The sequence below is a fragment of the Eucyclogobius newberryi genome, unplaced genomic scaffold, assembly GCF_026437365.1.
Source record: "Eucyclogobius newberryi isolate DKJ021-1_F unplaced genomic scaffold, fEucNew1.0.hap1 SCAF_41, whole genome shotgun sequence".
NCBI classification, from domain to species: domain Eukaryota; kingdom Metazoa; phylum Chordata; class Actinopteri; order Gobiiformes; family Gobiidae; genus Eucyclogobius; species Eucyclogobius newberryi.
In genome coordinates, this window is record NW_027316068.1 from 474,660 (window position 1) to 498,262 (window position 23,603).

The window sequence follows — 23,603 nt, forward strand, 5'->3', positions numbered from 1 at the left end:
TTCTTCTAAAGAGCTTGGCGCTGTCCTCAGAAGCTTTGGTCTTACTCCGCACCTGAGTGGCCCCACCAAGGGCAAAGGGCACACTCTGGACCTGCTAATGACAAAGCGGGTTAACATTTCAAATTACAGTGTGGTAAATGTTACTTTGTCTGATGGTTTCTGTATTTCTCCAGGTGCAATGAGTTTGCAGTCTTCTTTGCAAGACTCAGTTCAGAACATTAAAAATACCATTATTTGCAGATAACAAGCACGCAGCCAGCTAGACAACTGGAGTTAACCCATTTTGCATTTTTGGCTGACAAAACTGTCCAAGAGATCACCACAAGTCTGAGTTCCACTACATGCTGCCTTTATGCATTGTCTACCAGATTTTTAAAGTCTACGGTGAGCAGTCTGTTGGCTCCAATCACTCAAAAAGTCAACATGTCGCTTGGATCTGGAATATTCCCAAGAGCCTTAAAACTGCGGTCATTAAGCCTCTCTTAAAGAAGAGCAGTCTTGATGCCACAGTGCTAAATAATTACCGGCCCATCTCAAACCTACTACTACTACTCAGTTGTCCATTATTTTATTTTTTTTATCTTTTATTATCAAAAACATCTTACAAGTATTTACATATATTTACATAATTGTACAGACAAACATCACACACAAGTGCAAGGGAATGGGATACACAAGGGCAGGGGGAGAAGAGACAAAAAATTACAGAAAATCAAACACACAATCATTCTTCAAACTTTCTTCAGTGATGGGGGGTGATGCCGTGGATGGGGGGGTGATGCCGGGGTCAGAAGATGATGTCCAGGTTTCCAGAGGGTATAAGGTGGATCAGGGTGTTGTGGGGGATGAGGTGGGTGATGAACCGGTGCTCTGCTGCCATGTGGAGGTGTCGGAGGTGTGCGGCCAAGAGTCCTTTGAAGATGGGCCAAGGTTCTGCTGTTTTATTGTCACGGAGATGGATGTTCCTGTTGAGATATAATGTATACCGGGCTATGGAGAGGGTTACAGTTGTCCATTCAGGCGTGCAAATTATTTACAATGACAGAAAATGCGCTGCTGTTACAAATTGGAATAAGAGATGGAAAAGTATCCCTGCACACACAGATTAACTGCACTCTTTTCACTTTTTGATTCTCAGTTTGTTGGCAAGGAATGACTGACGTAGACCCATTTTGGATGAAAACCGTGTTTTGCGTTTGTGGAAATGAGCATCACGCAAGGATGTATGGGCTCTGTGGCGCAATGGATAGCGCATTGGACTTCTAGGCATTAGTTGCAAGGGCTTTCAAAGGTTGTGGGTTGAGTCCCACTAGAGTCGCTAATGGTGAGAGAACATTTTTGTTTTTTACAATGGAACGTCTGCGCGCTTTACTATCTGATAAAAGGCACTGCTGAACGAGGTTTATTGCCAAGTGTGCTTGAAAAAGTAAGCAAATACATCGGCATTATGTCAAATAACATTATCTTGCAATTTTTCCTCAATATCCAGATTAACTGCAGTATATTGAGTGCGCAATAAATTGGTGAGAGTCGATTGATTGAAAGACTTCCATTTTTTTTATAGCTACATTGGTACAGGGGATTTAGCTCAAAGGTAGAAAGATTGATGCCCTCGCTCTCCATTAAACACAGTTGATTGGACAGGGGCTGAACTTTCGAATGTTGCTGGCTCGCTTTAAAAAAAAAAAGATGTTGCGGCTTGTCAAGTTGCAAATATTTTTTCGACTGGGCTGGATGTCTCTGTGGCGCAATTGGCCAGCGCGCTTGGCTGTTAACCAGGAGGTTGGTGGTTCGAGCCCACCCAGGGACGACAAGCTATTTTGGAAGAGCTATCGCAGGCAAAATCCACGAGGTAACATTGTTTGCTGAATATCTACCTGAAACAGGTTGGAGTAACATTTTAGAGGCGCTGTGGCTTAGTTGGTCAAAGTGCCTGTCTAGTAAATCCCAGCAGTGCCTTCATGATAGCCTTTCAAGCAAATCAGTTGTTTACATGTACAGAAAAACATATCACCCCAAAGAGCTATTTTGCAATTATAGATTGAACAGTATCCCTGAATAAACAGAGTAAATGCACTCTTTTCACTTCTTGTTTCTCAGTTTGATGGTAAGGAATGATTGATGTAGACCGTTTTCGGATGACTGTTTTGCTTTTGTGAAAAAGGGGAATCAGACAAAAGTTGCAAAGGCATTCAAAGGCTGTGAGTTCGAGACCCACCAGAGTCACTGTTGTAACCCCTGTTATCTACATTGGTAAATAGGAAAGCCTGCTTGTGTTATTAACTGATGAAAGGAACTGCTAAACTTGGTTCAATTACCACAGAATCCCAGTGTGCTATATGCTGGCCACTGCTTGGTAGGAGTTTCCCGTACGTGAGTGACTGTTCCTTCCTTCCTTCACGCCCCGCTCAACCTCGTCTTCTTCTAAAGAGCTTGGCGCTGTCCTCAGAAGCTTTGGTCTTACTCAGCACCTGAGTGGCCCCACCAAGGGCAAAGGGCACACTCTGGACCTGCTAATGACAAAGCGGGTTAACATTTCAAATTACAGTGTGGTAAATGTTACTTTGTCTGATGGTTTCTGTATTTCTCCAGGTGCAATGAGTTTGCAGTCTTCTTTGCAAGACTCAGTTCAGAACATTAAAAATACCATTATTTGCAGATAACAAGCACGCAGCCAGCTAGACAACTGGAGTTAACCCATTTTGCATTTTTGGCTGACAAAACTGTCCAAGAGATCACCACAAGTCTGAGTTCCACTACATGCTGCCTTTATGCATTGCCTACTAGATTTTTAAAGTCTACGGTGAGCAGTCTGTTGGCTCCACTCACTCAAAAAGTCAACATGTTGCTTCGATCTGGAATATTCCCAAGAGCCTTAAAACTGCGGTCATTAAGCCTCTCTTAAAGAAGAGCAGTCTTGATGCCACAGTGCTAAATAATTACCGGCCCATTTCAAACCTACTACTACTACTCAGTTGTCCATTATTTTAATTTTTTTTTTATCTTTTATTATCAAAAACATCTTACAAGTATTTACATATATTTACATAATTGTACAGACAAACATCACACACAAGTGCAAGGGAATGGGATACACAAGGGCAGGGGGAGAAGAGACAAAAAATTACAGAAAATCAAACACACCATCATTCTCCAAACTTTCTTCAGTGATGGGGGTTGATGCCGTGGTTGGGGGAGGTGATGCCGGGGTCAGAAGATGATGTCCAGGTTTCCAGAGGGTATAAGGTGGATCAGGGTGTTGTGGGGGACGAGGTGGGTGATGAACCGGTGCTCTGCTGCCATGTGGAGGTGTCGGAGGTGTGCGGCCAAGAGTCCTTTGAAGATGGGCCAAGGTTCTGCTGTTTTATTGTCACGGAGATGGATGTTCCTGTTGAGATATAATGTATACCGGGCTATGGAGAGGGTTACAGTTGTCCATTCAGGCGTGCAAATTGTTTACAATGACAGAAAATGCGCTGCTGTTACAAATTGGAATAAGAGATGGAAAAGTATCCCTGCACACACAGATTAACTGCACTCTTTTCACTTTTTGATTCTCAGTTTGTTGGCAAGGAATGACTGACGTAGACCCATTTTGGATGAAAACCGTGTTTTGCGTTTGTGGAAATGAGCATCACGCAAGGACGTATGGGCTCTGTGGCGCAATGGATAGCGCATTGGACTTCTAGGCATTAGTTGCAAGGGCTTTCAAAGGTTGTGGGTTGGAGTCCCACCAGAGTCGCTAATGGTGAGAGAACATTTTTGTTTTTTACAATGGAACGTCTGCGCGCTTTACTATCTCATAAAAGGCACTGCTGAACAAGGTTTATTGCCAAGTGTGCTTGAAAAAGTAAGCAAATACATCTGCATCATGTCAAATAACATTATCTTGCAATTTTTCCTCAATATCCAGATTAACTGCAGTATATTGAGTGCGCAATAAATTGGCGAGAGTCGATTGATTGAAAGACTTCCAGTTTTTTTTATAGCTACATTGGTACAGGGGATTTAGCTCAAAGGTAGAAAGATTGATGCCCTCGCTCTCCATTAAACACAGTTGATTGGACAGGGGCTGAACTTTCGAATGTTGCTGGCTCGCTTTAAAAAAAAAAAGATGTTGCGGCTTGTCGAGTCGCAAATATTTTTTCGACTGGGCTGGATGTCTCTGTGGCGCAATTGGCCAGCGCGCTCGGCTGTTAACCGGGAGGTTGGTGGTTCGAGCCCACCCAGGGACGACAAGCTATTTTGGAAGAGCTATCGCAGGCAAAATCCACGAGGTAACATTGTTTGCTGAATATCTACCTGAAACAGGTTGTAGTAACACTTTAGAGGCGCTGTGGCTTAGTTGGTCAAAGTGCCTGTCTAGTAAATCCCAGCAGTGCCTTCATGATAGCCTTTCAAGCAAATCAGTTGTTTACATGTACAGAAAAACATATCACCCGAAAGAGCTATTTTGCAATTATAGATTGAACAGTATCCCTGAATAAACAGAGTAAATGCACTCTTTTCACTCCTTGTTTCTCAGTTTGATGGTAAGGAATGATTGATGTAGACCGTTTTCGGATGACTGTTTTCTTTTGTGAAAAAGGGGAATCAGACAAAAGTTGCAAAGGCATTCAAAGGCTGTGAGTTCGAGACCCACCAGAGTCACTGTTGTAACCCCTGTTATCTACATTGGTAAATAGGAAAGCCTGCTTGTGTTATTAACTGATGAAAGGAACTGCTAAACTTGGTTCAATTACCACAGAATCCCAGTGTGCTATAGGCTGGCCACTGCTTGGTAGGAGTTTCCCGTACGTGAGTGACTGTTCCTTCCTTCCTTCACGCCCCGCTCAACCTCGTCTTCTTCTAAAGAGCTTGGCGCTGTCCTCAGAAGCTTTGGTCTTACTCCGCACCTGAGTGGCCCCACCAAGGGCAAAGGGCACACTCTGGACCTGCTAATGACAAAGCGGGTTAACATTTCAAATTACAGTGTGGTAAATGTTACTTTGTCTGATGGTTTCTGTATTTCTCCAGGTGCAATGAGTTTGCAGTCTTCTTTGCAAGACTCAGTTCAGAACATTAAAAATACCATTATTTGCAGATAACAAGCACGCAGCCAGCTAGACAACTGGAGTTAACCCATTTTGCATTTTTGGCTGACAAAACTGTCCAAGAGATCACCACAAGTCTGAGTTCCACTACATGCTGCCTTTATGCATTGTCTACCAGATTTTTAAAGTCTACGGTGAGCAGTCTGTTGGCTCCAATCACTCAAAAAGTCAACATGTCGCTTGGATCTGGAATATTCCCAAGAGCCTTAAAACTGCGGTCATTAAGCCTCTCTTAAAGAAGAGCAGTCTTGATGCCACAGTGCTAAATAAGTACCGGCCCATCTCAAACCTACTACTACTACTCAGTTGTCCATTATTTTATTTTTTTTATCTTTTATTATCAAAAACATCTTACAAGTATTTACATATATTTACATAATTGTACAGACAAACATCACACACAAGTGCAAGGGAATGGGATACACAAGGGCAGGGGGAGAAGAGACAAAAAATTACAGAAAATCAAACACACAATCATTCTTCAAACTTTCTTCAGTGATGGGGGGTGATGCCGTGGATGGGGGGGTGATGCCGGGGTCAGAAGATGATGTCCAGGTTTCCAGAGGGTATAAGGTGGATCAGGGTGTTGTGGGGGATGAGGTGGGTGATGAACCGGTGCTCTGCTGCCATGTGGAGGTGTCGGAGGTGTGCGGCCAAGAGTCCTTTGAAGATGGGCCAAGGTTCTGCTGTTTTATTGTCACGGAGATGGATGTTCCTGTTGAGATATAATGTATACCGGGCTATGGAGAGGGTTACAGTTGTCCATTCAGGCGTGCAAATTATTTACAATGACAGAAAATGCGCTGCTGTTACAAATTGGAATAAGAGATGGAAAAGTATCCCTGCACACACAGATTAACTGCACTCTTTTCACTTTTTGATTCTCAGTTTGTTGGCAAGGAATGACTGACGTAGACCCATTTTGGATGAAAACCGTGTTTTGCGTTTGTGGAAATGAGCATCACGCAAGGATGTATGGGCTCTGTGGCGCAATGGATAGCGCATTGGACTTCTAGGCATTAGTTGCAAGGGCTTTCAAAGGTTGTGGGTTGAGTCCCACTAGAGTCGCTAATGGTGAGAGAACATTTTTGTTTTTTACAATGGAACGTCTGCGCGCTTTACTATCTGATAAAAGGCACTGCTGAACGAGGTTTATTGCCAAGTGTGCTTGAAAAAGTAAGCAAATACATCGGCATTATGTCAAATAACATTATCTTGCAATTTTTCCTCAATATCCAGATTAACTGCAGTATATTGAGTGCGCAATAAATTGGCGAGAGTCGATTGATTGAAAGACTTCCAGTTTTTTTTATAGCTACATTGGTACAGGGGATTTAGCTCAAAGGTAGAAAGATTGATGCCCTCGCTCTCCATTAAACACAGTTGATTGGACAGGGGCTGAACTTTCGAATGTTGCTGGCTCGCTTTAAAAAAAAAAAGATGTTGCGGCTTGTCAAGTCGCAAATATTTTTTCGACTGGGCTGGATGTCTCTGTGGCGCAATTGGCCAGCGCGCTCGGCTGTTAACCGGGAGGTTGGTGGTTTGAGCCCACCCAGGGACGAGAAGCTATTTTGGAAGAGCTATCGCAGCCAAAATCCACGGGGTAACATTGTTTGCTGAATATCTACCTGAAACAGGTTGGAGTAACACTTTAGAGGCGCTGTGGCTTAGTTGGTCAAAGTGCCTGTCTAGCAAATCCCAGCAGTGCTTTCATGATAGCCTTTCAAGCAAATCAGTTGTTTACATGTACAGAAAAACATATCACCCGAAAGAGCTATTTTGCAATTAGAGATTGAACAGTATCCCTGAATAAACAGAGTAAATGCACTCTTTTCACTCCTTGTTTCTCAGTTTGATGGTAAGGAATGATTGATGTAGACCGTTTTCGGATGACTGTTTTCTTTTGTGAAAAAGGGGAATCAGACAAAAGTTGCAAAGGCATTCAAAGGCTGTGAGTTCGAGACCCACCAGAGTCACTGTTGTAACCCCTGTTATCTACATTGGTAAATAGGAAAGCCTGCTTGTGTTATTAACTGATGAAAGGAACTGCTAAACTTGGTTCAATTACCACAGAATCCCAGTGTGCTATAGGCTGGCCACTGCTTGGTAGGAGTTTCCCGTACGTGAGTGACTGTTCCTTCCTTCCTTCACGCCCCGCTCAACCTCGTCTTCTTCTAAAGAGCTTGGCGCTGTCCTCAGAAGCTTTGGTCTTACTCCGCACCTGAGTGGCCCCACCAAGGGCAAAGGGCACACTCTGGACCTGCTAATGACAAAGCGGGTTAACATTTCAAATTACAGTGTGGTAAATGTTACTTTGTCTGATGGTTTCTGTATTTCTCCAGGTGCAATGAGTTTGCAGTCTTCTTTGCAAGACTCAGTTCAGAACATTAAAAATACCATTATTTGCAGATAACAAGCACGCAGCCAGCTAGACAACTGGAGTTAACCCATTTTGCATTTTTGGCTGACAAAACTGTCCAAGAGATCACCACAAGTCTGAGTTCCACTACATGCTGCCTTTATGCATTGTCTACCAGATTTTTAAAGTCTACGGTGAGCAGTCTGTTGGCTCCAATCACTCAAAAAGTCAACATGTCGCTTGGATCTGGAATATTCCCAAGAGCCTTAAAACTGCGGTCATTAAGCCTCTCTTAAAGAAGAGCAGTCTTGATGCCACAGTGCTAAATAATTACCGGCCCATCTCAAACCTACTACTACTACTCAGTTGTCCATTATTTTATTTTTTTTATCTTTTATTATCAAAAACATCTTACAAGTATTTACATATATTTACATAATTGTACAGACAAACATCACACACAAGTGCAAGGGAATGGGATACACAAGGGCAGGGGGAGAAGAGACAAAAAATTACAGAAAATCAAACACACAATCATTCTTCAAACTTTCTTCAGTGATGGGGGGTGATGCCGTGGATGGGGGGGTGATGCCGGGGTCAGAAGATGATGTCCAGGTTTCCAGAGGGTATAAGGTGGATCAGGGTGTTGTGGGGGATGAGGTGGGTGATGAACCGGTGCTCTGCTGCCATGTGGAGGTGTCGGAGGTGTGCGGCCAAGAGTCCTTTGAAGATGGGCCAAGGTTCTGCTGTTTTATTGTCACGGAGATGGATGTTCCTGTTGAGATATAATGTATACCGGGCTATGGAGAGGGTTACAGTTGTCCATTCAGGCGTGCAAATTGTTTACAATGACAGAAAATGCGCTGCTGTTACAAATTGGAATAAGAGATGGAAAAGTATCCCTGCACACACAGATTAACTGCACTCTTTTCACTTTTTGATTCTCAGTTTGTTGGCAAGGAATGACTGACGTAGACCCATTTTGGATGAAAACCGTGTTTTGCGTTTGTGGAAATGAGCATCACGCAAGGACGTATGGGCTCTGTGGCGCAATGGATAGCGCATTGAACTTCTAGGCATTAGTTGCAAGGGCTTTCAAAGGTTGTGGGTTGGAGTCCCACCAGAGTCGCTAATGGTGAGAGAACATTTTTGTTTTTTACAATGGAACGTCTGCGCGCTTTACTATCTCATAAAAGGCACTGCTGAACAAGGTTTATTGCCAAGTGTGCTTGAAAAAGTAAGCAAATACATCTGCATCATGTCAAATAACATTATCTTGCAATTTTTCCTCAATATCCAGATTAACTGCAGTATATTGAGTGCGCAATAAATTGGCGAGAGTCGACTGATTGAAAGACTTCCAGTTTTTTTTATAGCTACATTGGTACAGGGGATTTAGCTCAAAGGTAGAAAGATTGATGCCCTCGCTCTCCATTAAACACAGTTGATTGGACAGGGGCTGAACTTTCGAATGTTGCTGGCTCGCTTTAAAAAAAAAAAAGATGTTGCGGCTTGTCGAGTCGCAAATATTTTTTTGACTGGGCTGGATGTCTCTGTGGCGCAATTGGCCAGCGCGCTCGGCTGTTAACCGGGAGGTTGGTGGTTCGAGCCCACCCAGGGACGACAAGCTATTTTGGAAGAGCTATCGCAGGCAAAATCCACGAGGTAACATTGTTTGCTGAATATCTACCTGAAACAGGTTGGAGTAACATTTTAGAGGCGCTGTGGCTTAGTTGGTCAAAGTGCCTGTCTAGTAAATCCCAGCAGTGCCTTCATGATAGCCTTTCAAGCAAATCAGTTGTTTACATGTACAGAAAAACATATCACCCGAAAGAGCTATTTTGCAATTATAGATTGAACAGTATCCCTGAATAAACAGAGTAAATGCACTCTTTTCACTCCTTGTTTCTCAGTTTGATGGTAAGGAATGATTGATGTAGACCGTTTTCGGATGACTGTTTTCTTTTGTGAAAAAGGGGAATCAGACAAAAGTTGCAAAGGCATTCAAAGGCTGTGAGTTCGAGACCCACCAGAGTCACTGTTGTAACCCCTGTTATCTACATTGGTAAATAGGAAAGCCTGCTTGTGTTATTAACTGATGAAAGGAACTGCTAAACTTGGTTCAATTACCACAGAATCCCAGTGTGCTATAGGCTGGCCACTGCTTGGTAGGAGTTTCCCGTACGTGAGTGACTGTTCCTTCCTTCCTTCACGCCCCGCTCAACCTCGTCTTCTTCTAAAGAGCTTGGCGCTGTCCTCAGAAGCTTTGGTCTTACTCCGCACCTGAGTGGCCCCACCAAGGGCAAAGGGCACACTCTGGACCTGCTAATGACAAAGCGGGTTAACATTTCAAATTACAGTGTGGTAAATGTTACTTTGTCTGATGGTTTCTGTATTTCTCCAGGTGCAATGAGTTTGCAGTCTTCTTTGCAAGACTCAGTTCAGAACATTAAAAATACCATTATTTGCAGATAACAAGCACGCAGCCAGCTAGACAACTGGAGTTAACCCATTTTGCATTTTTGGCTGACAAAACTGTCCAAGAGATCACCACAAGTCTGAGTTCCACTACATGCTGCCTTTATGCATTGTCTACCAGATTTTTAAAGTCTACGGTGAGCAGTCTGTTGGCTCCAATCACTCAAAAAGTCAACATGTCGCTTGGATCTGGAATATTCCCAAGAGCCTTAAAACTGCGGTCATTAAGCCTCTCTTAAAGAAGAGCAGTCTTGATGCCACAGTGCTAAATAATTACCGGCCCATCTCAAACCTACTACTACTACTCAGTTGTCCATTATTTTATTTTTTTTATCTTTTATTATCAAAAACATCTTACAAGTATTTACATATATTTACATAATTGTACAGACAAACATCACACACAAGTGCAAGGGAATGGGATACACAAGGGCAGGGGGAGAAGAGACAAAAAATTACAGAAAATCAAACACACAATCATTCTTCAAACTTTCTTCAGTGATGGGGGGTGATGCCGTGGATGGGGGGGTGATGCCGGGGTCAGAAGATGATGTCCAGGTTTCCAGAGGGTATAAGGTGGATCAGGGTGTTGTGGGGGATGAGGTGGGTGATGAACCGGTGCTCTGCTGCCATGTGGAGGTGTCGGAGGTGTGCGGCCAAGAGTCCTTTGAAGATGGGCCAAGGTTCTGCTGTTTTATTGTCACGGAGATGGATGTTCCTGTTGAGATATAATGTATACCGGGCTATGGAGAGGGTTACAGTTGTCCATTCAGGCGTGCAAATTATTTACAATGACAGAAAATGCGCTGCTGTTACAAATTGGAATAAGAGATGGAAAAGTATCCCTGCACACACAGATTAACTGCACTCTTTTCACTTTTTGATTCTCAGTTTGTTGGCAAGGAATGACTGACGTAGACCCATTTTGGATGAAAACCGTGTTTTGCGTTTGTGGAAATGAGCATCACGCAAGGATGTATGGGCTCTGTGGCGCAATGGATAGCGCATTGGACTTCTAGGCATTAGTTGCAAGGGCTTTCAAAGGTTGTGGGTTGAGTCCCACTAGAGTCGCTAATGGTGAGAGAACATTTTTGTTTTTTACAATGGAACGTCTGCGCGCTTTACTATCTGATAAAAGGCACTGCTGAACGAGGTTTATTGCCAAGTGTGCTTGAAAAAGTAAGCAAATACATCGGCATTATGTCAAATAACATTATCTTGCAATTTTTCCTCAATATCCAGATTAACTGCAGTATATTGAGTGCGCAATAAATTGGCGAGAGTCGATTGATTGAAAGACTTCCAGTTTTTTTTATAGCTACATTGGTACAGGGGATTTAGCTCAAAGGTAGAAAGATTGATGCCCTCGCTCTCCATTAAACACAGTTGATTGGACAGGGGCTGAACTTTCGAATGTTGCTGGCTCGCTTTAAAAAAAAAAAGATGTTGCGGCTTGTCAAGTCGCAAATATTTTTTCGACTGGGCTGGATGTCTCTGTGGCGCAATTGGCCAGCGCGCTCGGCTGTTAACCGGGAGGTTGGTGGTTTGAGCCCACCCAGGGACGAGAAGCTTTTTTGGAAGAGCTATCGCAGCCAAAATCCACGGGGTAACATTGTTTGCTGAATATCTACCTGAAACAGGTTGGAGTAACACTTTAGAGGCGCTGCGGCTTAGTTGGTCAAAGTGCCTGTCTAGCAAATCCCAGCAGTGCTTTCATGATAGCCTTTCAAGCAAATCAGTTGTTTACATGTACAGAAAAACATATCACCCGAAAGAGCTATTTTGCAATTAGAGATTGAACAGTATCCCTGAATAAACAGAGTAAATGCACTCTTTTCACTCCTTGTTTCTCAGTTTGATGGTAAGGAATGATTGATGTAGACCGTTTTCGGATGACTGTTTTCTTTTGTGAAAAAGGGGAATCAGACAAAAGTTGCAAAGGCATTCAAAGGCTGTGAGTTCGAGACCCACCAGAGTCACTGTTGTAACCCCTGTTATCTACATTGGTAAATAGGAAAGCCTGCTTGTGTTATTAACTGATGAAAGGAACTGCTAAACTTGGTTCAATTACCACAGAATCCCAGTGTGCTATAGGCTGGCCACTGCTTGGTAGGAGTTTCCCGTACGTGAGTGACTGTTCCTTCCTTCCTTCACGCCCCGCTCAACCTCGTCTTCTTCTAAAGAGCTTGGCGCTGTCCTCAGAAGCTTTGGTCTTACTCCGCACCTGAGTGGCCCCACCAAGGGCAAAGGGCACACTCTGGACCTGCTAATGACAAAGCGGGTTAACATTTCAAATTACAGTGTGGTAAATGTTACTTTGTCTGATGGTTTCTGTATTTCTCCAGGTGCAATGAGTTTGCAGTCTTCTTTGCAAGACTCAGTTCAGAACATTAAAAATACCATTATTTGCAGATAACAAGCACGCAGCCAGCTAGACAACTGGAGTTAACCCATTTTGCATTTTTGGCTGACAAAACTGTCCAAGAGATCACCACAAGTCTGAGTTCCACTACATGCTGCCTTTATGCATTGTCTACCAGATTTTTAAAGTCTACGGTGAGCAGTCTGTTGGCTCCAATCACTCAAAAAGTCAACATGTCGCTTGGATCTGGAATATTCCCAAGAGCCTTAAAACTGCGGTCATTAAGCCTCTCTTAAAGAAGAGCAGTCTTGATGCCACAGTGCTAAATAATTACCGGCCCATCTCAAACCTACTACTACTACTCAGTTGTCCATTATTTTATTTTTTTTATCTTTTATTATCAAAAACATCTTACAAGTATTTACATATATTTACATAATTGTACAGACAAACATCACACACAAGTGCAAGGGAATGGGATACACAAGGGCAGGGGGAGAAGAGACAAAAAATTACAGAAAATCAAACACACAATCGTTCTTCAAACTTTCTTCAGTGATGGGGGGTGATGCCGTGGATGGGGGGGTGATGCCGGGGTCAGAAGATGATGTCCAGGTTTCCAGAGGGTATAAGGTGGATCAGGGTGTTGTGGGGGATGAGGTGGGTGATGAACCGGTGCTCTGCTGCCATGTGGAGGTGTCGGAGGTGTGCGGCCAAGAGTCCTTTGAAGATGGGCCAAGGTTCTGCTGTTTTATTGTCACGGAGATGGATGTTCCTGTTGAGATATAATGTATACCGGGCTATGGAGAGGGTTACAGTTGTCCATTCAGGCGTGCAAATTATTTACAATGACAGAAAATGCGCTGCTGTTACAAATTGGAATAAGAGATGGAAAAGTATCCCTGCACACACAGATTAACTGCACTCTTTTCACTTTTTGATTCTCAGTTTGTTGGCAAGGAATGACTGACGTAGACCCATTTTGGATGAAAACCGTGTTTTGCGTTTGTGGAAATGAGCATCACGCAAGGATGTATGGGCTCTGTGGCGCAATGGATAGCGCATTGGACTTCTAGGCATTAGTTACAAGGGCTTTCAAAGGTTGTGGGTTGAGTCCCACTAGAGTCGCTAATGGTGAGAGAACATTTTTGTTTTTTATAATGGAACGTCTGCGCGCTTTACTATCTGATAAAAGGCACTGCTGAACGAGGTTTATTGCCAAGTGTGCTTGAAAAAGTAAGCAAATACATCGGCATTATGTCAAATAACATTATCTTGCAATTTTTCCTCAATATCCAGATTAACTGCAGTATATTGAGTGCGCAATAAATTGGCGAGAGTCGATTGATTGAAAGACTTCCAGTTTTTTTTATAGCTACATTGGTACAGGGGATTTAGCTCAAAGGTAGAAAGATTGATGCCCTCGCTCTCCATTAAACACAGTTGATTGGACAGGGGCTGAACTTTCGAATGTTGCTGGCTCGCTTTAAAAAAAAAAAAGATGTTGCGGCTTGTCAAGTCGCAAATATTTTTTCGACTGGGCTGGATGTCTCTGTGGCGCAATTGGCCAGCGCGCTCGGCTGTTAACCGGGAGGTTGGTGGTTCGAGCCCACTCAGGGACGACAAGCTATTTTGGAAGAGCTATCGCAGGCAAAATCCACGAGGTAACATTGTTTGCTGAATATCTACCTGAAACAGGTTGGAGTAACATTTTAGAGGCGCTGTGGCTTAGTTGGTCAAAGTGCCTGTCTAGTAAATCCCAGCAGTGCCTTCATGATAGCCTTTCAAGCAAATCAGTTGTTTACATGTACAGAAAAACATATCACCTGAAAGAGCTATTTTGCAATTATAGATTGAACAGTATCCCTGAATAAACAGAGTAAATGCACTCTTTTCACTCCTTGTTTCTCAGTTTGATGGTAAGGAATGATTGATGTAGACCGTTTTCGGATGACTGTTTTGCTTTTGTGAAAAAGGGGAATCAGACAAAAGTTGCAAAGGCATTCAAAGGCTGTGAGTTCGAGACCCACCAGAGTCACTGTTGTAACCCCTGTTATCTACATTGGTAAATAGGAAAGCCTGCTTGTGTTATTAACTGATGAAAGGAACTGCTAAACTTGGTTCAATTACCACAGAATCCCAGTGTGCTATATGCTGGCCACTGCTTGGTAGGAGTTTCCCGTACGTGAGTGACTGTTCCTTCCTTCCTTCACGCCCCGCTCAACCTCGTCTTCTTCTAAAGAGCTTGGCGCTGTCCTCAGAAGCTTTGGTCTTACTCAGCACCTGAGTGGCCCCACCAAGGGCAAAGGGCACACTCTGGACCTGCTAATGACAAAGCGGGTTAACATTTCAAATTACAGTGTGGTAAATGTTACTTTGTCTGATGGTTTCTGTATTTCTCCAGGTGCAATGAGTTTGCAGTCTTCTTTGCAAGACTCAGTTCAGAACATTAAAAATACCATTATTTGCAGATAACAAGCACGCAGCCAGCTAGACAACTGGAGTTAACCCATTTTGCATTTTTGGCTGACAAAACTGTCCAAGAGATCACCACAAGTCTGAGTTCCACTACATGCTGCCTTTGTGCATTGTCTACCAGATTTTTAAAGTCTACGGTGAGCAGTCTGTTGGCTCCAATCACTCAAAAAGTCAACATGTCGCTTGGATCTGGAATATTCCCAAGAGCCTTAAAACTGCGGTCATTAAGCCTCTCTTAAAGAAGAGCAGTCTTGATGCCACAGTGCTAAATAATTACCGGCCCATCTCAAACCTACTACTACTACTCAGTTGTCCATTATTTTATTTTTTTTATCTTTTATTATCAAAAACATCTTACAAGTATTTACATATATTTACATAATTGTACAGACAAACATCACACACAAGTGCAAGGGAATGGGATACACAAGGGCAGGGGGAGAAGAGACAAAAAATTACAGAAAATCAAACACACAATCATTCTTCAAACTTTCTTCAGTGATGGGGGGTGATGCCGTGGATGGGGGGGTGATGCCGGGGTCAGAAGATGATGTCCAGGTTTCCAGAGGGTATAAGGTGGATCAGGGTGTTGTGGGGGATGAGGTGGGTGATGAACCGGTGCTCTGCTGCCATGTGGAGGTGTCGGAGGTGTGCGGCCAAGAGTCCTTTGAAGATGGGCCAAGGTTCTGCTGTTTTATTGTCACGGAGATGGATGTTCCTGTTGAGATATAATGTATACCGGGCTATGGAGAGGGTTACAGTTGTCCATTCAGGCGTGCAAATTATTTACAATGACAGAAAATGCGCTGCTGTTACAAATTGGAATAAGAGATGGAAAAGTATCCCTGCACACACAGATTAACTGCACTCTTTTCACTTTTTGATTCTCAGTTTGTTGGCAAGGAATGACTGACGTAGACCCATTTTGGATGAAAACCGTGTTTTGCGTTTGTGCAAATGAGCATCACGCAAGGATGTATGGGCTCTGTGGCGCAATGGATAGCGCATTGGACTTCTAGGCATTAGTTACAAGGGCTTTCAAAGGTTGTGGGTTGAGTCCCACTAGAGTCGCTAATGGTGAGAGAACATTTTTGTTTTTTATAATGGAACGTCTGCGCGCTTTACTATCTGATAAAAGGCACTGCTGAACGAGGTTTATTGCCAAGTGTGCTTGAAAAAGTAAGCAAATACATCGGCATTATGTCAAATAACATTATCTTGCAATTTTTCCTCAATATCCAGATTAACTGCAGTATATTGAGTGCGCAATAAATTGGCGAGAGTCGATTGATTGAAAGACTTCCAGTTTTTTTTATAGCTACATTGGTACAGGGGATTTAGCTCAAAGGTAGAAAGATTGATGCCCTCGCTCTCCATTAAACACAGTTGATTGGACAGGGGCTGAACTTTCGAATGTTGCTGGCTCGCTTTAAAAAAAAAAAGATGTTGCGGCTTGTCAAGTCGCAAATATTTATTCGACTGGGCTGGATGTCTCTGTGGCGCAATTGGCCAGCGCGCTCGGCTGTTAACCGGGAGGTTGGTGGTTCGAGCCCACCCAGGGACGACAAGCTATTTTGGAAGAGCTATCGCAGGCAAAATCCACGAGGTAACATTGTTTGCTGAATATCTACCTGAAACAGGTTGGAGTAACATTTTAGAGGCGCTGTGGCTTAGTTGGTCAAAGTGCCTGTCTAGTAAATCCCAGCAGTGCCTTCATGATAGCCTTTCAAGCAAATCAGTTGTTTACATGTACAGAAAAACATATCACCTGAAAGAGCTATTTTGCAATTATAGATTGAACAGTATCCCTGAATAAACAGAGTAAATGCACTCTTTTCACTCCTTGTTTCTCAGTTTGATGGTAAGGAATGATTGATGTAGACCGTTTTCGGATGACTGTTTTGCTTTTGTGAAAAAGGGGAATCAGACAAAAGTTGCAAAGGCATTCAAAGGCTGTGAGTTCGAGACCCACCAGAGTCACTGTTGTAACCCCTGTTATCTACATTGGTAAATAGGAAAGCCTGCTTGTGTTATTAACTGATGAAAGGAACTGCTAAACTTGGTTCAATTACCACAGAATCCCAGTGTGCTATATGCTGGCCACTGCTTGGTAGGAGTTTCCCGTACGTGAGTGACTGTTCCTTCCTTCCTTCACGCCCCGCTCAACCTCGTCTTCTTCTAAAGAGCTTGGCGCTGTCCTCAGAAGCTTTGGTCTTACTCAGCACCTGAGTGGCCCCACCAAGGGCAAAGGGCACACTCTGGACCTGCTAATGACAAAGCGGGTTAACATTTCAAATTACAGTGTGGTAAATGTTACTTTGTCTGATGGTTTCTGTATTTCTCCAGGTGCAATGAGTTTGCAGTCTTCTTTGCAAGACTCAGTTCAGAACATTAAAAATACCATTATTTGCAGATAACAAGCACGCAGCCAGCTAGACAACTGGAGTTAACCCATTTTGCATTTTTGGCTGACAAAACTGTCCAAGAGATCACCACAAGTCTGAGTTCCACTACATGCTGCCTTTATGCATTGCCTACTAGATTTTTAAAGTCTACGGTGAGCAGTCTGTTGGCTCCACTCACTCAAAAAGTCAACATGTTGCTTCGATCTGGAATATTCCCAAGAGCCTTAAAACTGCGGTCATTAAGCCTCTCTTAAAGAAGAGCAGTCTTGATGCCACAGTGCTAAATAATTACCGGCCCATTTCAAACCTACTACTACTACTCAGTTGTCCATTATTTTAATTTTTTTTTTATCTTTTATTATCAAAAACATCTTACAAGTATTTACATATATTTACATAATTGTACAGACAAACATCACACACAAGTGCAAGGGAATGGGATACACAAGGGCAGGGGGAGAAGAGACAAAAAATTACAGAAAATCAAACACACCATCATTCTCCAAACTTTCTTCAGTGATGGGGGTTGATGCCGTGGTTGGGGGAGGTGATGCCGGGGTCAGAAGATGATGCCCAGGTTTCCAGAGGGTATAAGGTGGATCAGGGTGTTGTGGGGGACGAGGTGGGTGATGAACCGGTGCTCTGCTGCCATGTGGAGGTGTCGGAGGTGTGCGGCCAAGAGTCCTTTGAAGATGGGCCAAGGTTCTGCTGTTTTATTGTCACGGAGATGGATGTTCCTGTTGAGATATAATGTATACCGGGCTATGGAGAGGGTTACAGTTGTCCATTCAGGCGTGCAAATTGTTTACAATGACAGAAAATGCGCTGCTGTTACAAATTGGAATAAGAGATGGAAAAGTATCCCTGCACACACAGATTAACTGCACTCTTTTCACTTTTTGATTCTCAGTTTGTTGGCAAGGAATGACTGACGTAGACCCATTTTGGATGAAAACCGTGTTTTGCGTTTGTGGAAATGAGCATCACGCAAGGACGTATGGGCTCTGTGGCGCAATGGATAGCGCATTGGACTTCTAGGCATTAGTTGCAAGGGCTTTCAAAGGTTGTGGGTTGAGTCCCACTGGAGTCGCTAATGGCGAGAGAACATTTTTGTTTTTTACAATGGAACGTCTGCGCGCTTTACTATCTGATAAAAAGCACTGCTGAACGAGGTTTATTGCCAAGTGTGCTTGAAAAAGTAAGCAAATACATCGGCATTATGTCAAATAACATTATCTTGCAATTTTTCCTCAATATCCAGATTAACTGCAGTATATTGAGTGCGCAATAAATTGGCGAGAGTCGATTGATTGAAAGACTTCCAGTTTTTTTTATAGCTACATTGGTACAGGGGATTTAGCTCAAAGGTAGAAAGATTGATGCCCTCGCTCTCCATTAAACACAGTTGATTGGACAGGGGCTGAACTTTCGAATGTTGCTGGCTCGCTTTAAAAAAAAAAAGATGTTGCGGCTTGTCAAGTCGCAAATATTTTTTCGACTGGGCTGGATGTCTCTGTGGCGCAATTGGCCAGCGCGCTCGGCTGTTAACCGGGAGGTTGGTGGTTCGAGCCCACCCAGGGACGACAAGCTATTTTGGAAGAGCTATCGCAGGCAAAATCCACGAGGTAACATTGTTTGCTGAATATCTACCTGAAACAGGTTGGAGTAACATTTTAGAGGCGCTGTGGCTTAGTTGGTCAAAGTGCCTGTCTAGTAAATCCCAGCAGTGCCTTCATGATAGCCTTTCAAGCAAATCAGTTGTTTACATGTACAGAAAAACATATCACCTGAAAGAGCTATTTTGCAATTATAGATTGAACAGTATCCCTGAATAAACAGAGTAAATGCACTCTTTTCACTCCTTGTTTCTCAGTTTGATGGTAAGGAATGATTGATGTAGACCGTTTTCGGATGACTGTTTTGCTTTTGTGAAAAAGGGGAATCAGACAAAAGTTGCAAAGGCATTCAAAGGCTGTGAGTTCGAGACCCACCAGAGTCACTGTTGTAACCCCTGTTATCTACATTGGTAAATAGGAAAGCCTGCTTGTGTTATTAACTGATGAAAGGAACTGCTAAACTTGGTTCAATTACCACAGAATCCCAGTGTGCTATATGCTGGCCACTGCTTGGTAGGAGTTTCCCGTACGTGAGTGACTGTTCCTTCCTTCCTTCACGCCCCGCTCAACCTCGTCTTCTTCTAAAGAGCTTGGCGCTGTCCTCAGAAGCTTTGGTCTTACTCAGCACCTGAGTGGCCCCACCAAGGGCAAAGGGCACACTCTGGACCTGCTAATGACAAAGCGGGTTAACATTTCAAATTACAGTGTGGTAAATGTTACTTTGTCTGATGGTTTCTGTATTTCTCCAGGTGCAATGAGTTTGCAGTCTTCTTTGCAAGACTCAGTTCAGAACATTAAAAATACCATTATTTGCAGATAACAAGCACGCAGCCAGCTAGACAACTGGAGTTAACCCATTTTGCATTTTTGGCTGACAAAACTGTCCAAGAGATCACCACAAGTCTGAGTTCCACTACATGCTGCCTTTATGCATTGCCTACTAGATTTTTAAAGTCTACGGTGAGCAGTCTGTTGGCTCCACTCACTCAAAAAGTCAACATGTTGCTTCGATCTGGAATATTCCCAAGAGCCTTAAAACTGCGGTCATTAAGCCTCTCTTAAAGAAGAGCAGTCTTGATGCCACAGTGCTAAATAATTACCGGCCCATTTCAAACCTACTACTACTACTCAGTTGTCCATTATTTTAATTTTTTTTTTATCTTTTATTATCAAAAACATCTTACAAGTATTTACATATATTTACATAATTGTACAGACAAACATCACACACAAGTGCAAGGGAATGGGATACACAAGGGCAGGGGGAGAAGAGACAAAAAATTACAGAAAATCAAACACACCATCATTCTCCAAACTTTCTTCAGTGATGGGGGTTGATGCCGTGGTTGGGGGAGGTGATGCCGGGGTCAGAAGATGATGCCCAGGTTTCCAGAGGGTATAAGGTGGATCAGGGTGTTGTGGGGGACGAGGTGGGTGATGAACCGGTGCTCTGCTGCCATGTGGAGGTGTCGGAGGTGTGCGGCCAAGAGTCCTTTGAAGATGGGCCAAGGTTCTGCTGTTTTATTGTCACGGAGATGGATGTTCCTGTTGAGATATAATGTATACCGGGCTATGGAGAGGGTTACAGTTGTCCATTCAGGCGTGCAAATTGTTTACAATGACAGAAAATGCGCTGCTGTTACAAATTGGAATAAGAGATGGAAAAGTATCCCTGCACACACAGATTAACTGCACTCTTTTCACTTTTTGATTCTCAGTTTGTTGGCAAGGAATGACTGACGTAGACCCATTTTGGATGAAAACCGTGTTTTGCGTTTGTGGAAATGAGCATCACGCAAGGACGTATGGGCTCTGTGGCGCAATGGATAGCGCATTGGACTTCTAGGCATTAGTTGCAAGGGCTTTCAAAGGTTGTGGGTTGAGTCCCACTGGAGTCGCTAATGGCGAGAGAACATTTTTGTTTTTTACAATGGAACGTCTGCGCGCTTTACTATCTGATAAAAAGCACTGCTGAACGAGGTTTATTGCCAAGTGTGCTTGAAAAAGTAAGCAAATACATCGGCATTATGTCAAATAACATTATCTTGCAATTTTTCCTCAATATCCAGATTAACTGCAGTATATTGAGTGCGCAATAAATTGGCGAGAGTCGATTGATTGAAAGACTTCCAGTTTTTTTTTATAGCTACATTGGTACAGGGGATTTAGCTCAAAGGTAGAAAGATTGATGCCCTCGCTCTCCATTAAACTCAGTTGATTGGACAGGGGCTGAACTTTCGAATGTTGCTGGCTCGCTTTAAAAAAAAAAAGATGTTGCGGCTTGTCGAGTCGCAAATATTTTATTGACTAGGCTGGATGTCTCTGTGGCGCAATTGGCCAGCGCGCTCGGCTGTTAACTGGGAGGTTGGTGGTTTGAGCCCACCCAGGGACGAGAAGCTATTTTGGAAGAGCTATCGCAGGCAAAATCCACGAGGTAACATTGTTTGCTGAATATCTACCTGAAACAGGTTGGAGTAACATTTTAGAGGCGCTGTGGCTTAGTTGGTCAAAGTGCCTGTCTAGTAAATCCCAGCAGTGCCTTCATGATAGCCTTTCAAGCAAATCAGTTGTTTACATGTACAGAAAAACATATCACCTGAAAGAGCTATTTTGCAATTATAGATTGAACAGTATCCCTGAATAAACAGAGTAAATGCACTCTTTTCACTCCTTGTTTCTCAGTTTGATGGTAAGGAATGATTGATGTAGACCGTTTTCGGATGACTGTTTTGCTTTTGTGAAAAAGGGGAATCAGACAAAAGTTGCAAAGGCATTCAAAGGCTGTGAGTTCGAGACCCACCAGAGTCACTGTTGTAACCCCTGTTATCTACATTGGTAAATAGGAAAGCCTGCTTGTGTTATTAACTGATGAAAGGAACTGCTAAACTTGGTTCAATTACCACAGAATCCCAGTGTGCTATAGGCTGGTCACTGCTTGGTAGGAGTTTCCCGTACGTGAGTGACTGTTCCTTCCTTCCTTCACGCCCCGCTCAACCTCGTCTTCTTCTAAAGAGCTTGGCGCTGTCCTCAGAAGCTTTGGTCTTACTCCGCACCTGAGTGGCCCCACCAAGGGCAAAGGGCACACTCTGGACCTGCTAATGACAAAGCGGGTTAACATTTCAAATTACAGTGTGGTAAATGTTACTTTGTCTGATGGTTTCTGTATTTCTCCAGGTGCAATGAGTTTGCAGTCTTCTTTGCAAGACTCAGTTCAGAACATTAAAAATACCATTATTTGCAGATAACAAGCACGCAGCCAGCTAGACAACTGGAGTTAACCCATTTTGCATTTTTGGCTGACAAAACTGTCCAAGAGATCACCACAAGTCTGAGTTCCACTACATGCTGCCTTTATGCATTGTCTACCAGATTTTTAAAGTCTACGGTGAGCAGTCTGTTGGCTCCAATCACTCAAAAAGTCAACATGTCGCTTGGATCTGGAATATTCCCAAGAGCCTTAAAACTGCGGTCATTAAGCCTCTCTTAAAGAAGAGCAGTCTTGATGCCACAGTGCTAAATAATTACCGGCCCATCTCAAACCTACTACTACTACTCAGTTGTCCATTATTTTATTTTTTTTATCTTTTATTATCAAAAACATCTTACAAGTATTTACATATATTTACATAATTGTACAGACAAACATCACACACAAGTGCAAGGGAATGGGATACACAAGGGCAGGGGGAGAAGAGACAAAAAATTACAGAAAATCAAACACACAATCGTTCTTCAAACTTTCTTCAGTGATGGGGGGTGATGCCGTGGATGGGGGGGTGATGCCGGGGTCAGAAGATGATGTCCAGGTTTCCAGAGGGTATAAGGTGGATCAGGGTGTTGTGGGGGATGAGGTGGGTGATGAACCGGTGCTCTGCTGCCATGTGGAGGTGTCGGAGGTGTGCGGCCAAGAGTCCTTTGAAGATGGGCCAAGGTTCTGCTGTTTTATTGTCACGGAGATGGATGTTCCTGTTGAGATATAATGTATACCGGGCTATGGAGAGGGTTACAGTTGTCCATTCAGGCGTGCAAATTATTTACAATGACAGAAAATGCGCTGCTGTTACAAATTGGAATAAGAGATGGAAAAGTATCCCTGCACACACAGATTAACTGCACTCTTTTCACTTTTTGATTCTCAGTTTGTTGGCAAGGAATGACTGACGTAGACCCATTTTGGATGAAAACCGTGTTTTGCGTTTGTGGAAATGAGCATCACGCAAGGATGTATGGGCTCTGTGGCGCAATGGATAGCGCATTGGACTTCTAGGCATTAGTTGCAAGGGCTTTCAAAGGTTGTGGGTTGAGTCCCACTAGAGTCGCTAATGGTGAGAGAACATTTTTGTTTTTTACAATGGAACGTCTGCGCGCTTTACTATCTGATAAAAGGCACTGCTGAACGAGGTTTATTGCCAAGTGTGCTTGAAAAAGTAAGCAAATACATCGGCATTATGTCAAATAACATTATCTTGCAATTTTTCCTCAATATCCAGATTAACTGCAGTATATTGAGTGCGCAATAAATTGGCGAGAGTCGATTGATTGAAAGACTTCCAGTTTTTTTTATAGCTACATTGGTACAGGGGATTTAGCTCAAAGGTAGAAAGATTGATGCCCTCGCTCTCCATTAAACACAGTTGATTGGACAGGGGCTGAACTTTCGAATGTTGCTGGCTCGCTTTAAAAAAAAAAAGATGTTGCGGCTTGTCAAGTCGCAAATATTTTTTCGACTGGGCTGGATGTCTCTGTGGCGCAATTGGCCAGCGCGCTCGGCTGTTAACCGGGAGGTTGGTGGTTCGAGCCCACCCAGGGACG

At 43.2% G+C, this 23,603-nt stretch overlaps 8 non-coding genes across 8 annotated transcripts; all 8 read left to right on the top strand.

Moving 5' to 3' along the window:
- The first annotated feature begins 1,736 nt into the window (after positions 1–1,736).
- trnan-guu (transfer RNA asparagine (anticodon GUU)) lies at positions 1,737–1,810 on the top strand. The gene has a single exon. It is a non-coding gene; the product is annotated as a tRNA-Asn (tRNA).
- A 1,841-nt stretch (positions 1,811–3,651) lies between these two features.
- On the top strand, positions 3,652–3,742 carry trnar-ucu (transfer RNA arginine (anticodon UCU)). Its single transcript is given in 2 exon segments — positions 3,652–3,688; positions 3,707–3,742. It is a non-coding gene; the product is annotated as a tRNA-Arg (tRNA).
- A 419-nt stretch (positions 3,743–4,161) lies between these two features.
- Positions 4,162–4,235, top strand: trnan-guu (transfer RNA asparagine (anticodon GUU)). The gene has a single exon. It is a non-coding gene; the product is annotated as a tRNA-Asn (tRNA).
- A 4,255-nt stretch (positions 4,236–8,490) lies between these two features.
- On the top strand, positions 8,491–8,581 carry trnar-ucu (transfer RNA arginine (anticodon UCU)). Its single transcript is given in 2 exon segments — positions 8,491–8,527; positions 8,546–8,581. It is a non-coding gene; the product is annotated as a tRNA-Arg (tRNA).
- A 420-nt stretch (positions 8,582–9,001) lies between these two features.
- On the top strand, positions 9,002–9,075 carry trnan-guu (transfer RNA asparagine (anticodon GUU)). The gene has a single exon. It is a non-coding gene; the product is annotated as a tRNA-Asn (tRNA).
- Positions 9,076–16,260: 7,185 nt separating this feature from the next.
- trnan-guu (transfer RNA asparagine (anticodon GUU)) lies at positions 16,261–16,334 on the top strand. Its single transcript has one exon. It is a non-coding gene; the product is annotated as a tRNA-Asn (tRNA).
- Positions 16,335–18,684: 2,350 nt separating this feature from the next.
- Positions 18,685–18,758, top strand: trnan-guu (transfer RNA asparagine (anticodon GUU)). The gene has a single exon. It is a non-coding gene; the product is annotated as a tRNA-Asn (tRNA).
- A 4,771-nt stretch (positions 18,759–23,529) lies between these two features.
- On the top strand, positions 23,530–23,603 carry trnan-guu (transfer RNA asparagine (anticodon GUU)). Its single transcript has one exon. It is a non-coding gene; the product is annotated as a tRNA-Asn (tRNA).